This window comes from Rhipicephalus microplus, chromosome X (genome assembly GCF_043290135.1).
Source record: "Rhipicephalus microplus isolate Deutch F79 chromosome X, USDA_Rmic, whole genome shotgun sequence".
Classification (NCBI taxonomy): Eukaryota; Metazoa; Arthropoda; class Arachnida; order Ixodida; family Ixodidae; genus Rhipicephalus; species Rhipicephalus microplus.
Genome location: NC_134710.1, coordinates 24,726,828 through 24,743,938, shown reverse-complemented (window position 1 = coordinate 24,743,938; position 17,111 = coordinate 24,726,828). Strand labels below are relative to the sequence as shown.

Here is a 17,111-nt window from a genome sequence, read left to right as displayed (position 1 = left end):
TTTCCCGTACACAGCGTCCCCGTGTTTACTGCATTGTTTGCTATTACTTTTCTTTCCTTCTACGAGCGCCGACAACAAAGACGATTGTTCCTAGACACGGTTAATGATTTGACCAACCGCCCGACTGACAACGAGCAAAGTGCTTAAAGCCAGCTTCTTCTCCGTTGAGAGTAGGCGCCCGGTGTCGCAGAATCTCGAAATCGGTCCGCATTTTTTCTGTGAGCAAGGCATTACAACGAAAAAAAAAATGCCGACCAGCTTGAGGCTACCAGCGGCCGCTCGAAAAAAAAAACGGGAGTAACGCTGCGCAGGCAAAAAAGAAACCATTCGGCTTGCTATTGCGAAATACATTTACGGCTAAATTCAACTGCATCACATGAGTGAAACCAATTGCAAGTTCAGCGCATTGTGTCCCCCTTGCTTTCATGTGTCCTGCGCTGAAGCGCTGTTTTATATTTTCATCATGGAACCTCACCGAGTCGCCCAATCTGCTTTGTCTCCATCGCAGGCCATGGTAGCGGGAAGTAAATATTCGAAGAAGGGAAAGATACAAGCGAATCAAAGCGAACGAAAGTACACACGGCAACTTGTCAGTCAGAACATGTATGCATACATGGGCAAAAGGAAATGCCCACGGGCCCCGAAACGCAGCAAACGCGCGACGAGGTGCAGCACGCACCTCGCCGGAGAAGGATTGCCGCCAAACGAGACCAACGCGTCGCTGCCCTAATCACAGCCGGGAGCGGCTCGGTGTTTACACGTGCTCCATTACGCCGGCAGTGACGCTATTTTGCCGCCCATGACGCGGCCTGCCTCGACCTCTTTTCTCGCAACGGCGAAAACGACGCGCGCTCGGCCGCCGTCCGTGCCGAGAGGCCTAGGTGCGCCGCTGCTCGCAGTTGCGTGGAGGGAGGAGGGCCAGCTGCTTCGGGCGGGGGGGGTCAAAATTGACGGGCGGCCGCAAACGTCAAACGAGAAGTTGCGCGGCGATCCGTTGTCGAGTTGCCTGTGGAAAAATTCCCCTGGAACGCCCACTCGCTCATGACATAAAAAGAACAGTGACGCAGCACAGCGGTCATCCATTCGGTATGGAATGATCCATTTAGGAACTTTGCCTGGTGATGCCGCAACGAAGACAATTTAATAAATGTGCGTTTAATCTGTCAGCAGCACTGCTCAGAGGGACAGATGCATGCTTTGGTTGCTTTCGTTCCAATGCCTGCTATATATATATATATATATATATATATATATATATATATATATATATATATATATATATATATATATATATATATATATATATATATATATATATATATATATATATACAGCCATTGGAATAACCGGTGCAGAGGGCATTTGCACGTTTACATATACACGTACCCGAACATACATGATGAGAGGTTGAAATTTATTCTCCTTTTCCTCCTTAGGCCGTCGGCACTTGGTCGACGGAGGAAGTCAGCGCCGCAGATGAGGCGCTCGCTAACACCACCACGTTCAATAATATTATTTGAGATTAGACGTCCCCAAACCACGACATAATTATTATGAGGGATGCTGTAGTGCAGGGCTTCGGAAATTTCGACCACCTGGCGTTTCCGAACGTGCCCCGAAATCACACAGCACGCGAGCCACCATCGGAGTTCGACCGCCGTGTCCGGCATCGAACACACGACCTTCGGATCAGCAGCCGAGCACCGTGACCACAGGTCCACCGCAGCGGGCAACGCTACCAGGTTTACATACATGAAAAATACCTCATTAAGTGAACCGCACGACGGTCGCCGCTGTAGTTTAGTTAGTATCGGACGCGCTATGATCAGAACGCGTCCGATACCAACTAAACTACAGTTGCTATCGGACGCGTTCTGATGACGCGCTCTGTCTCTACTGGCAGCAAGCTATATTGCGGTCCATGTCGGGCGCAGCGGTGCTAAAGGTAACTGCCGCTAAAGGTAACTATGTGTAGATGCGAAGCAGCGGGCACTAACGCTTACGGTGACGATGGCGCTGACGCTCATCGCGGCGTTGTACAAGAGAGAAACCTGGGGAGGCGCACAGCAAGCAGTGATACACCCGTGTTTCCTACTGGAACATGTCAATCCCTGCTAATGGGCAATGAGAGATAGAACACTCCGATTAGACCCTGAGACCCGCGGTCTGTTTTAGTTGACGCACACGCTGCGAATTTTAGGGGCAAAGCTCCCTACGGGCTATGGCAGTCCATCCCTCCGGCGTAGCGAGCACAGCATATCCACACAGACAGACAGACAGACAGACAGACAGACAGACAGACAGACAGACAGACAGACAGACAGACAGACGGCCCACCTATCATCATTCACTCAGTAGATACGCTGTAATTTTAGGGGCGAAGCTCCTTATAGGGTCGATCAATATCCCCTGTAAAGCGGCGTGACACGCTTGGCACATACCAGCTCTAGAGTGGGCATATGCCACAGAGGATGCGAGATTGCGGTACTTGGAGTGTTCACTAGGTGGACGCACAGACGGACGGAAGCAAGAACGAACGGACAGACGGACAGGCTGAAGGACGCTTCGCCCCACTTATCAGCATTCACTCCATGGATATGCTGTGATTTTTTTTATTGTTCAACAACGCACAGAACAAATCTCCCACCGCCACTAGGTATACGTTGGAGGTGAAGATCCAGTGCCTATATATACGGAGTGGCCAGTGAACGGATGTGTAGCGCGAGCAGTAGGTTTTTTTTCAATCAAGAAACTCGCAAGCAGACGCTGCCTGCGTCGGCGTTGCGAGGTGAGAGCGGGGAGCGTATGAGAGGAGAGAGAGAGGGGGCGTGCTTGCACAATTCGGGGGTGTAAATGCCGCGGGGATGAATGTTGCGAGGGGGGTCGAGCGTAGGTTAGCAGACGCTCCTTGCGTCGACGTTGCGAGGCGAATGAGAGAAGCGCAGGAGAGGAAAGGGAGGAGCGGACGCGCATGCACAGTAAATGTGGTCACGCCGGATTGAGCTCGACCTTAATATGTTTCGTATCTAAAACTGTCCAGCAGCGGTGTCACGAGCGGTCTCCATTGGCTGTCCTATCAGTTATGTAATTCTCAGCGTCGTACCCAAGCAAGCGCGCCATTGGCTACGTTGTGAGTGACGTTGTCCATCTCCTGCTTTTAGCAGGAGTTTCTACAGCGGCACTTTGGCTTCGGATGCGACGTCTTAAACCACATGTGGTGCAAGAACAACCAAAAAACGCCCGCCGCACGTTTCAGCCTTCGCTGAAGTGCTTGGGCGGTAATTTTTTTTCTCATTGATCGGGCCCATTTTATCAACGTCATATCCGCGACGACATACGTCGCTGAAGTCTTCATAGATTCCGGCACAAAGCATTTTCGTGTTACAAAATAAATCACAATATATTATAAGGAACTTACATATTTAACGCAGACGGTTCAAGGAAATTTTACTGAGTCATTTAGGGTCAAAATACAAAAAAAACTTGAAAAGACTAATTCGTCAGTCATAATTCATACGCCGCTACGGTGGTCTAGCATTTATGGTATTCACTGCTGACCCTAAGGTTGCGGGATCAAATCGGGGCCACGGCAGCCCCGTTTTTCAATGAAGGCGGCAATGTTTGAGGCCCACGTACTTAGATTTCGATGCACGTTAAGGTATACCCCGCGCCCGGCTGTCAAAATTTCCGGAGGCCTCCGATACGGCGTTCCTTATAATATATCATGGTTTTGGGACGCTAAATCACAGCAATAATTATTATTAGTCGTCATTCACATGGTGTTTTCCTCTATGTCTCAAAATTCGTAGAGATTTTTTTTTATTTTTTTCGTAGCCAGGCGGCATCATGCCTGCAGTGGCTGCAATGACCTGTCTTGCAAGAAGCAATGCCGAAAGCTTGGTATTTACTGCAAGTGGCAGCACGGTGGAGAGGCGGTCGGCGGCGCGTATACAAATGCACACAGCAGCGCTTCTTAGAGTGGGCGGTGACAGCCGATCGTCGGCGAATACCTGTTAACTGGTAATGCATACGCTCTTCACGGCCGAATCGGTGCACTAAACCCTTCAAACGTTACTATTACTGGTGAGAGAAACGCAATCTGCCATTGAAAGGGAGCAGTCCTTTCCTGGGTCTGTGCGTTCGCACTTTGTTGTTGTTTGCACAAGTTTAGCTCGAGATAAGTCATCCCTCAAGAGGGAGGTATATAACAGCTGCACCATTTGGGACTTTAAACCTCGCATGCAAAATTATCAATAACAGCTGCACCTTACCGGTACTTACCTGTGCGGATAAGAAACCTGGATCTGAGGCTTAAAAGAAGGGTTCAATATAAAATAGAGACCGACGCAGCGAACGATCGAACAGAAAATGATAGGTACAACCTTAAGAGCCATGGGAAGAGAGCAGAGTGGGCCAGGGAACAAACAAGGATATCACAGTTGAAATCAAGATGGAATGGACATGGGCCGTACACGTAGAGCGTACGCAGGATAACCGCTGGTGATTAAGTGTAACTGATGGAGTGTTCCGATGGAGGCGGAAATGTTGTAGGCCCGTGTGCTCAGATTTGGGTGCACGTTAAAGAACCCCAGGTGGTCGAAATTTCCGGAGCCCTCCACTACGGCGTCTCTCATAATCATATGGTGGTTTTGGGACGTTAAACCCCACAAATCAATCAAATTAAGTGTAACTGACTGGATTCAAAAGAAGTCAAACGCACGAAGTGGATACAGAAAGTTAGGTAGGCCGATGAGATTAAGAAGCATAAAGCACAGGACCAGTTTGGTTGGCTGAACATGAGAGAGGCATTTGCACTGCAGTGGGCATAGTCAGGCTGATCATGATGCCTACTACTTCCCGCTGTCACGTGACAACTACTTTAAGTATCTACTTTTTTTGCTTATCTAGATACAAAAAATAGAGGAAGCTCGTATTCCTGTGCGATAAGTTCAGTAGCACTGCTAGCATCGTGCATGAATGAATACGCATACATATTTTTATCTCTCATTCAGTTCGCCGTGAAAAGTAGGACAGTTGATAAGTTTAGTCAGGAATATGCTACGTGGCTGACAGCGCTTTGTCGCTCGCTGCGAACGCTTTTGTTACCACGTACGGACTTGTTCTTGAGTAACAGCATAAAAATGTAGAAGTCCAGCACAGAACTTTCATCGATTGGTCATGCGCATGACAATGACGAAACAGAAGTCCGGTTATTTGATAGTGCGAATATGCTGTTTTCAAGCGAATAATGTCTTCTGCTTTACGTCAATCTAGCCGCGCTTCACAGACGTTCGATAAGACGCAAAAAAAATATATGTTCCGTGTGAAATCGTACGAAATAAATGTAAGGCACGCCATTTGGATTAATTCTGACCGTGTGAGTTCTCTAAAGCATACATAAAGCTTGCCAGGTCCTTGATTTTCAGTACACCACGCCTCGGCACCACCGGAAGAAGGGGGCCTATGCACGTTCGCTTGCGGGCGGCTATCTTTGCATTATACCCAGTTATGGCCAGTGCAGCGATGAGGGCGCTGGTGGCGGCGTTTTTCGCAGCGTCGCCTGCGCTGAGTCTGACGTATATAAAGAGAAGGAAACGCTAACCGCTGCGCCTTGAACCGAGTCACGTGCCACATACCAAGCTCGCAGAGGCATGCATTACTTTCGAATCGCACAGTTCTTCAATCAGAACTGGTATGCGCGTCCTGATAAGAGATGGGATGTCAACCCTCTATTCTCTACGGAAGACCGATTATTTATGCCGACAATGTCCAATTAATCCACGGCGCCGTTCCATTTCATTTATTTATACAGCACCATTTCACAGAAAAAGCTCGACATTTCAGTCAATGAACTCATCAAACGAATGAAGTGTCAAGAGGCGCACTCGGTATACGCTTACAAAATGTGTCACTGAAACAACAACTTTCGCGAACACTAAAGCTAAAAAGATTAAGACCCGTACAAGGCTGCCACTGCGACGCCTATGCGAGACGAGAAGCTTAAGGCTGAAATAAAGGAGTGACATGGGCAGAATATAAAGTCGCGTTACTTAACTTCCCGATTCGCCACCTAAAAAAAAAATAAGGGGCATTAGCCCGCATAATGGACGGCACCGAACCTTTACCCAGGCAAGCTGCACGAGTCGTCGCACGTGCAGAACTGCCTCCCGAACGGTAATGGCCGGCGTATAAGAGTTGGGACAACGGAGCAAGCCTTATACACTTCGACCTTCGACACGATAAGCCGCGGTAGACACATTTCGCGCTCCTGATTTTTCCCGCGCGTTTTGAACGGCGAACGGTCTAATCAGCATGAGCGTTAAGTGAAACAGTTTTCTAGGCAGATGCAAAGTGTCATCGCTTTGAAATGGCATGTTTTAGCACAAGACACGACGAGGAAAAGAAGTCATTCGAGGCTACAGATTCGCCTTCAAAGCGGAAGTAATAAACCGAAAGCGAAACTGTACCGAAGTATGTTGTTTGCGAAACAAACGCTCAATTCGAGTGAATCCGTGACGCAAACATTCTCCTCATAATGGCGGCGCTTCAACTGCATAAATAACCCCATCGTTCTAAAATGACGTAACGGTACAGCACGCACACGCATAGAGTCATCCACATTGAAGGAAACAGCTCACTATTCGAGACGGTATAACTAGGACCTTGTGCATGGGACAAGAGAGATCAACCACCCAGCCTTTGCGTGGCCAAAACATTTATACGTAAAGCGATATATCAAGCCGCCCAATGCGCCAAACGGAGCGTGTCGTAAACAGACACTGCGCCTAGATTAAGCATAACAGAGACGCTGTACGCAGTATAGTTGTACGGCACGGCCGTACTCCCGCGCCGATAACTGCACTCCTTGACGTCACCACGCGCGGATGTTTCGGCAGCTGCGACATCAATTGTGCACTCGACGCGCGCAAGCCGCGTTTCCGCCCGCTCGAGCTCCGGAAAAAGGCGCGACCAGGAACACGGGGCGCTTTGGGCGGCCGTTCATGACGGCGGCGTATCCCGACACAAACAAGTGTATGGTGCGCAACTAGCAGCATGCGCGAGCACGCTAGACGCAACAGGGCCCGCGCGAACGCCAGCATCGATAGTTCGTTCGTCCGAAGCGCCGCGTGTGCGCAAAGACAGCACACTAGAGGACCGCATGTGCACCGGCCCGTAGAAGAAGGCAAAATCAGCTAAGCGAAATTATGGGCCAAGGCGGAGCGCGTGTTTTATGAGAGATAACCGATTGATTGATTGATTGATTGATTGATTGATTGATTGATTGATTGATTGATTGATTGATTGATTGATACGTGGGTTTTAACGTCCCAGAACCACCATATGATTACGAGAGACGCCATAGTGGAGGGCTCCGGAAATTTCGACCACCTGGGGTTTCGACCACCTGGGTAACGCGATAGATCTCGCAATCGAGGATTTCTACAAAGTTGTAGGCTATATAGCCTACAACTTTGTAGAAATCCTCGCCAAGAAGAAAACTTACCCCACCCTGTACATCGTAAACGCATATCATCCACCAAAAAACAGAGGCATCGTCGCCTCTGAGCTTATTGTAACGGCGCAGAAACATGCCAGAAGCTCACCACTAATCATAGTAGGTGATTTCAATGCTCACCATCCGGCATGGGGCTATAAGTCTTGTGACAAGAAGGGGACCAGCCTATGGACAACCTCATAGGAGCTGGGCTTAACCCTCCTCACAGACCCCGAGCGTCCCACCCGAGTAGGTAACAGCATCTGTCGAAACACATCACCTGATCTAACATTCATCAAAAACATGGAATTCGCCAAATAGGAAAACACAGAAACTAATGCAGGCAGCGATCATTACATCATAGCCACCACATTCCCACTCAGTAAAATAAAGAAAGGAAAATTCAGAGTGAAGCATACTAATTGGGACACTTTCAGAGACATTAGAAATGAGATAGAACCCACAGAACTCACAAACTTGGAAGAATGGACATCCACTCTAATCCAAGACGCGAACAGGGCCACCACTGAAGCCGAGATCGTGGAGGATCACCCGGCCCCTGACTCACGGCTTATACACCTGTGGGAGGCTAGGGAAAGTATTCAGAAGAGATGGATGTCACAAAAACACAACAGAACCTTACGAAAGAAGATAGCTCAAATCGACAAAGAAGTAGAGAATTATACACAATCGTTGAGTCGAGAACACTGGCACCAAATGTGTGACCGGCTCAATGGCCAATTAGCTAACAAAAACTCCTGGTTTCTACTCAGACATCTGATAGATCCCGAACAAACGAAATCTAACGCAAGTAAGAACCTACAGAAACTAATTCATTCCTATCCTGGGGAGGAGAATGATCTAACACGGGAACTGCAAAGCAAATACTTCAACACCAACACGGACATGCCCACTCCGGCTAAATATGAAGGAGAAATCAATCCAGCTTTAGATAGCGATATAGACGAAGCTGAAGTTAGAGCAGTCCTCAACCAGATTAAAACCACTGCCGCAGCGGGGGAAGACAGAATAACAAACAAAATGCTCCGAAATTTAGATGACCACTCGATCAGCCAGATCACTAAACATTCAACACTTACTGGGCTGATGGAAAAAATAGCTGGAAACATGCTACCGTCATTTTTATTCCGAAACCGGGCAAGAAGTTGGAACTGGGAAACCTTCGACCGATTTCTCTCACCTCCTGCTTAGGCAAGGTCATAAAGCATATCATATTAATCCGACTCAACAATTACATTGAAAAAAAAGCATCTGCTACCTGACACCCTAATCGGCTTCAGAGAGTGTCTATCAACACATATATTATGCTTCAACTGCAACAAGACATCCTTGACCCAGGCCCAGTACGAGCCACTCGGACCACCTGGACGTCAGTAAAGCTTTTGACAATGTCGCGCATCAGGCCATCTTAAATGGCTTATCCCAGTTGAACGTGGGCGAAAGAACGTTTGCCTACATTTCCGACTTTCTCAGAGAAAGAACGGCCACCATCCAACTGGGTGAAGTGAGCGGTCAAAAGTTTACGCTATAGGCACAGGAGGAACCCCGCAAGGTGCCGTCCTCTCGCCCCTACTCGTCAATATCACCATGATGAACTTACCACAACAGCTGAACAGGATACCACACATCAAACATGCCATATACGCACACGATGTTACTGTCTGGACGAACAGTGGCTCAGACGGTGCGATAAATGACGCGTTACAGGAGGCAGCCAACGTTGTACAAGAGTATGTTAGACACAACGGGTTAACATGCTCCCCCTCGAAATCCGAACTCCTAATCATTAGAAGTAAAGCCAAAAAGACTCCAGGCACGGACGCCCAACAACAAGCACCAATAAAAATTATGTTGGAAAGCGGCCCGGTTCCTCCGGTTCTGACCATTAGAGTGCTGTGTATGCTCATTCAACATAACACACAAAATACCATGGCCCTCGCAAAATTGCAGAACACCGCCAAACAAATTGGTGGACAGAGGCATGAAGGAGATGGACTTGTGTAGACTCATTCAGGCCTTCTTAATCAGCCGCATAGTCTACTCTTTCCCCTATTATCATATCAGGAAATCAGACCAAGATAAAATTGGAGCTATAATTCAACAGGCGTATAAATGGGCCCTAGGTTTGCCTGTTTATACCAGCACCAAGAAGCTCCTCCAACTTGGAATGCATAACACCCTAGAAGAGCTGATCGAAGCACACAAAACAGCACAAATAACACGGCTTTCAAACACGATGACGGGACTACACATCCTGCATAAACTGAAAATTCAGCCCATACACACCACGGGAGGTAGAGCACCACTACCTCCCTCGATCAGACATTACCTACAGATCAAACCAATACCCAAAAACACCCTGGCAGGCAGACACGACGCTGAGAAAAGCCAGAGCAGATAGGCTAAGTGAAAAGCACAAGCAAGACCAAACCACGGTCTTCGTCGATGCCGCCAACCAGGGACACAACACATACACCCTGAGTGGCGTGGACAGAGAACTTAAAATCGTAAATGTGGCTTCCACTAGAGCCGCATCAATCAAAGAGGCCTAAGAAATGGCCATAGCGCTGGCCATTATGCATCCAACTACCCACACTGTCCTTAGCGACTCTAAGAGCGCTATTCTCAGCTTTGTAAGGGGAAGTGTGGGACTAAATACAGCCAAGGTCCTGAGAAACTTTAATCAGAATGATAGAATAAAAATCAATGTGGTCTGGGTCCCCGATTACTCGGGAAACCCCGGTAACGAGGAAGCGCATAAAGTGGCCCGAGGGTTAGCAAACCGGGTCGCGCCTTCATTGGAACCGGGCTCCCCGATAGGAGAGGCAGTGACCTCCTATAACGAACTTACAAATATGTATAAAGATGACAGGAGATCATATCCCATACCGCACAGCAACCTCACGAGAGCGCAGGCCACCATCCTCCGCCGAATTCAAACGAACAGCCTAACCACTCCTCACCGCTTAGCGATATTCACAGGTGGAGAGGTTGACTCAACTTGCAAAAATTGCGACAAATATGCCATAGCAAACCAAAGTCACATCCTCTGGGAATGCGAGGGCCTTCCCCCACCCAGAGAGCTTCTGCCAGTTCACTCCGAAACGACATGGGAGACCTTAATACGGTCGGCCGACGAAAAACTGCAGAAAGCAGTCATTGCATGGGCACAAGAGGACACCGCAGACAAGCGGCCACCTCGAAACCCATGAAATCTCTTTTAATAAAGTTGTATCCTCCTCCTTGAGCGTGAACACTCATGTACCACGTTACGCGTTCACCTGGTGAGAAGTTTGTGACTTAAATGATTGAAATTGACAAACAGCCCTATTACGCGTTCGCACTTGAAATGCTTGCTAAATAACCAACAAAATACTACATATCAAGCTAATCTTAGGATGCAGGCTAAACTGGCTCTTTCTGTTTCGATTTCGTAGGTGACGGGTGGTCCAACATTTTTGGTTGTATCATTTAAAAAACGTAAACAGAAACATTCAGCAGCAAAATTATGGGTAATGAATTGCGCATTTAACCTTACTGTCACGGACTGCCATTTTTGCGACTCGGCGTCACGGCAATTAACGGGCGCCGTACTACCCCGCTGATCGGCGGGAACGGCGGGCGCATGAAAGAGAGCCGGGAAGTGCAGAATGGGGTGTTCTTCGAACGTCGCCGCCGACGTTTGATCCTTTGTCCCTACGGCGGCGCCTGCAGGGTCGTGGAAGGCCGCGATGTACCCCGAACAACATTTAAACTACGGGACGCACCGGCTGAGAGCCAAACAGTCTGACCGTTCCCACGGGAAAACTTCTGGTGGCCAAGCCGTATGACAGCACCCCAACAGGTTGTCACTCTCGCTAGTTGAGGGCCCTCTCCTAATTAAAAAGGGGTGGGGTCAGTATATTTTTGGGGCGGAGTTTCCAACAATGAAACGCGCATGATTGGACCCATGTAGAGGTCTCTTGTCCCCAAGGAAGAGAGCGAGGGGACACGAGGGGGATTTAAGCGCAGGATTTTGCCCTGCTAGGCAGGCTAGTCGCTGACCAACATGGTTTAGAAACAGATCAACAAGTATCTCTTCTAGAAGTTTTTAGTGTGGCTCTGTATCGGCTGGCCACCTAAACTTCGCCGTTCGTCTAGTTGTGACGCGATATTAACGTCTGCAACGTAGACATCGGGACTTCGCCTCGAGTTAGCTCAACCTGCCCGAGGTCACCTGCAAGCACTAGCCTCCCGGAGCCACCAGCGTTGCAACACCGCCGACATCGCAGTCGTGCCAGAACTCTCTTCGACTTCTCGCATCCGATCGTCGGGGACGCAACGCTGCCGGTCATCACACGTATGCCTTCACCTGTTTATATCTTCGAACTTTCTCCTCCGTAGTTCTATGGTTGTTAGTTTGTGTAGTTTGTAATAGTTCTCTCTCGTAAGCTGACTTATTGTTTCTATATGTATTTTTTTGTTTGTTGTATCAAGTGTTGATGTATTTTGTTAGTTGTATTGAAGTGTTGTACTAGACCCCGTGTGCTGCAATATCATTAAAGTTTTGTTTTCTCACGTCTCTGATCTCTTCACTGTCTCTGCTTGCGTACGGAACGAACTAACCTGCTGTCGTTCCCGTCGCCGACATCACGCTGGCGACGCTAGAGTGGCAGCTTGTAACACTCACCAAACACCAAAAAGTGATATTTTGAGAAAAATTCACTGTTTTTTTTTTTTTTGTCGACTAGCCCCGATACCTTAAAAATATACCACGATGGCCTGTCCCCCAAAGCAATCACACTGTAGACAAGTTTTTAGGAATAAATGGAGTAAATGCAATTTCGAATTTGAGAAACTGAAGAAGTCGCTGAAGCTATAAGTTTACATATGGAGAGCGAATCAGTTACTACGACTATTGTCAAAACATTCACTGAAACTTTTCGAAGGGTTTAAATAATGGCAAGCAGCTCTGCTTCAAACAGCAGGGGGATAATAGACACACTAAGAGCGACTAAGATAAAGTTTCTTGAGGAAATACCAACACACGCTTTCTCTACACGCATGGATGCATCAGATGCAATTACATGAACAACTCCCAGCTGAAGTAGATAGTCTTCTAACAAGCTTATGAGGCATGTAGAAGGTAGAAGTTCGGGATTGGAAATATGTTATCAAGTTCAATTTTAGTTTTTGCCATCGAGTCGTCATTTGGAACGATGCTACATATTTAACATTTAAAGATTCTCACTTATCTCGCACAAACAAAATTTGAGGCCCGAGACTAAGGCTCATTAAAAAGTAGTAGATTAAAACAAATATAAATTTGTTCCTATTGTTGTTGGAGCGCCTTGATGGTGATTTTCACGCAGGCAGAACCACACATATCGTAACCAACTGTACCACATTGAGCGCTCGCTCACGCCAAGGCCAAGTCTCTTTCCTCTCGCTCTTCGATCGTGTCGATAATTACATTAAGCGCAGAAACTTCTACTAAGGCTAAAGAAACACGACAATAAAAACCACGTATAAAAAACTTAAACAGAAAGGAAGCGAGAAATATCGGAAAGAGAAAGAAAAGGGAAAAAATGAAGAGAGAAAACACTGAGAAATACTGAAAAGGAGAAGAATGGGTGGAGGGGGAAAAGAGGGAAAAGCGAAGAGAGACAGAACAGGCTCCACACTTACTTCAGGCTTATTGGCACCATTACAGCTGCCTTAATTTTTATGTAGTTCCATTGATTTCCTTGTACTGTATGTTCTATAGCCGAACCCCTGAGTTGCGGATCCCGGCGAGAGCGCGGACAAAGCTTTTTCGCCAGCCGATGGCAAGCCGAAAGAACCCAATAAAGAAGCCACATTTAGACTTGCGAAGAGCGAAATGCTAATATGACCTATTGGCAGTCAATTTCGGACACGACGGAGCTGTTCCGTGCTTCGCTGGCTTCGAATGGAGGGAACGGAAGTCAGATCTCTAAGTGGTTATGAAATGGGAAAGAAACGAAAAGTGCCGCCCGTAACTCAATCTCCTTAAGAGGTCCCCTCAATATGTCGGCACAGGGATGAGGGAGAAGGGAATAAAAGGTATACTAAGGAAAGGGTAGGAGAAGTAGGGACAGAAAAATAGCATCCTTGGCCAGGGAGCGTACATCCAATAAACACGCTCAAAGGCATGCGCAAGTTTTTCCCGTCAGGGAGGCAGTGGGGGGTTCGTCGCAGCATCCCCCCCTTCCCTCCTTATTAAGTTAATGTATACGAGGCAGACTTCGCCATCCCTAGCCCCTATTTTCCTCCTCTCTCTACGTGCGCCCATGGCTACGGACACAAAAACTGTTGGTGGCGATGCACGGCTGCAATTCTGGACGTCGCATTTGCTGGCGCCGAGAAACCAGTCCAGAAGAGCATCCTCCCGATCTGAGCCGCCTCCGCATCTTTAGCGCCGGCAGCCTCTGTCCACAACCCAATGGCGTTATCATGCCGCCATTCTTCTGCGTCGGATCAACACGGGCGGGTGCTTGCAGTTCGGAGCTCACCTGGTACCGAGCGTCGCGTATTCCTAAACAGTACAGATTCACAACATTGTATTGTGCATTATAACATCTGCTTCGCTAAAGGCGCGCGTCGACGTTTTCTCTACAGTCCTTTTACGAGCAATGTTTTCAAGCACAGCTGCATCTATAGGGCAGGAACAAAGTATTTCTCCGCACAATATAGATATATAAAAGTGACCAGTTTATTCATTCAAATTTTATTTTATTTGTTCATTCTGCAAATCCAGCGAAAGAATTATTGCAGGGAGGGCAAGAAAATACAATACATAAATACAATGAGAGAGAAAACATGCAACACTACACTGTCGAGAGTACACCTTCGGCAACCAAAATACAAAACGTAAGGGATGCAAAAATGTATAATCGGTTTGTTTGATTTACTATATATTTAGTATTAGCCGTATTTGACACAGTAAAGTAAGGCCGCGGTGTCATACTTGCAAGGCGAGTAAGTGATGAGACTCAAAAGAGTGTAAAAACATTTGTAACGCAAGACTATAGATAACATGAAAATGCAGGTTGTTCCATTCTGAGGGTGCAAGCGACAACAATGAAACACTTTGTACTAAAAAGGTAGCTTTCTATAACTTGCAGATTTTTATGGAGGAGTCTGTCCTTTTTCAGACTCGGAAACGTTTGATTTGACTTGTGGGGTTTAACGTGCCAAAACTACCATATGATTATGAAAGACGCGGTAGTGGAAGGCTCCGGAAATTTCGACCACCTGGGGTGAACACACGGGCCTACCGCATTTTCGCCTCAGACTCGCAAAGGTAGCGAGCGCTATTAGCTGGTAAATTACTTTCGGACGATCTAGTTTGGCACACTGATTTTGTAGAATGAGTAGTGCAACACTGTTGGTTAGTCGAGATGTCGATGCAGTTGGATTATACTCATGCCGGTTGCCCGCTTTGGCGGTGTGAAACGTTCGTACTGAGCACACTGCATGATTGCGCTATGAACTATACGAGATAAAGTAGATGTTACTAATTCAGGCGGCTCCGTTGGTGTTAAGCATGAGTCAATTACGGAGCTGGGCAGCTTTCTTTTTTTCTTTCTTCTTTTCTTTCTTTCCTTCTTTGTTTCTTTCTTTCTTTTCTTTCTTTCTTCTCTTTTGTCCAGTTTTTTTTCGCTTTTCTGTCTTTATTTCTATGTTTCTTCTTATTTCTCTCTATTTCCCGCTTGCTTCCTTCCTTTTTTCTTTTTTATACGTGTGTTTGCCTGCGTTACGCCAATTGTCGACAGCATACGACCACCTGGGTACTAATAAAGTGTTCCACCTTTAAAATATGACAACCGGCTTGCACGAAACCGTGAAAACTCCGGGATGTGCCACTGTTTTTCAGCTTTCGACCGGTAACAAGAGAGACAGCTCGAAAATTGATAAAGAAATTATGGACGAATGCGTACTTTGTGAGCACTAATTTTTCATCCAATCGTATTCACTTCCTTGAAGTGCATCTTCTTGTAGCTGACTTCCCCCAGTTGCAGATCCCAGCGACAGCGTGGACGCAGCTTCTTCACCAGACAAGTCGTGTCGAGATGTGGTTCGTGTATCCATAAGCTTTCAGGCCCCCCGACGTATACAAGTTCTTCCTCCTATTCCTTTGGGCCTATTCCTTGTACGTACGGTCCACGCAAGACAGCGTAGCAGCCGCCAAGCGCAGAAAGAAAAGGGGAAACAGAATTGTGTAGCAAGCGTAACCGGCGCGCGCGACTGCGCGATCAGTTGTCGGCGGAGATTTTAGCGTGCACACACAAGCCCGAGGCGGTCTGTCCGAACTGCGTCGCGCTCCATCGTGCTGCCCGCTTCGCCTAAATGGCTCCCCTCGCCATGTTCCGCACAGAGTGGAGGGAAGAAGGCAAGACAGGACGGAGGGCGCGCCGTCGCGTATGGCTACGACAGGCACCGCTATACTAAAGACAGCGATTTATCGGCCCTTTGGAAGAGACAACCTCAGATAGTAAACGCCGTCAGAGTGTCGCAGCAGGTGAGGCAGCAGTAACGGCTGAGGAAGCACGCTGCTCAATGCGCAGAGTTTCCGGCTTGGCTCCTCCCACCGTCTGTCAATGCCCCGTCCGGAGATAAAGCGCTATTAGCTTTTATTGCTGCTCAGGGCACATTCGCTTCCGCGGAGTTGGCGCAAACGGTGGCAAGGCCTGTTTCAGAGATCGAGATAAGCACACTGAGTACACAAACCTAGAAGGGAGGGGGGTGGGGGTGGTAGAGAATGCGGGTTCGTAACGACTGCGCATAAATAACGTAGCTAATGTCGATTCCAGTCAAGGTGAAAATGAGCGCAATCGCAGTGCATAGAGGAGACGTGGCTACGAAAACAGTTGCGCTCGTCAAAGGCAATGCTCCGTGCTTGCGCTCGTAACAGAAGAGCGTGGATACATACACTGGAGTTCGGTTACTACGAACAACGAGGGCTCACTGTCCCCGTTGACATCACTCCAGTGGAATGGGAACGATAGCGTACTCGTTCTGAAGGTGATCTTCGAACTTACGGCTGATCAGCAAATATCATCATTCTATATCAGCCTCTTCTGTGCCCACTACATGAACTAATCGAAGGCCTCTCCCGATGAACTCCAATTTACCCTATATTAAGCGAGCCGATTCTAATTGACTCGCTGACGTCAGCTTCGGCTGCGTTACCCGACCTCTGGTGACCATTCCGTCGCTCTGAGTGGTTGTCCAACGCACTCCGTTGCTGGCCCAGGTCCATTGCTTGATATGATGATTGATTGATATGTGGGGTTTAACGTCCCAAAACCACTATATGATTATGAGAGACGCCGTAGTGGAGGGCTCCGGAAATTTAGACCACCTGGGGTTCTTTAACGTGCACCCAAATCTGAGCACACGGGCCTACAACATTTCCGCCTCCATCGGAAACGCAGCCGCCGCAGCCGGGATTCGAACCCGCGCCCTGCGGGTCAGCAGCCGAGTACCTTAGCCACTAGACCACCGCGGCGGGGCCCAGGTCCATTGCTCTCGCTTGATGTGATCAACTAAGATATCCGCTGTCCCTGTTTGTTCCCTGAGCCATTCTGATGCC

General features: G+C 47.9%; 1 protein-coding gene across 4 annotated transcripts in view; it reads right to left on the bottom strand.

The window, feature by feature from the left end:
- Ae2 (anion exchange protein Ae2) overlaps positions 1–17,111 on the bottom strand; it is a 289,588-nt gene that overhangs the window by 240,804 nt on the left and 31,673 nt on the right. The window contains exon 3 of one of the 4 annotated variants that reach the window (XM_075881985.1): positions 7,969–8,084. The exons of the other annotated variants lie outside the window; for them this stretch is intronic. The gene's annotated coding sequence lies outside the window, so the exon portion shown is untranslated. The remainder of the gene's footprint in view (positions 1–7,968; positions 8,085–17,111) is intronic. 4 annotated transcript variants of the gene reach the window in all.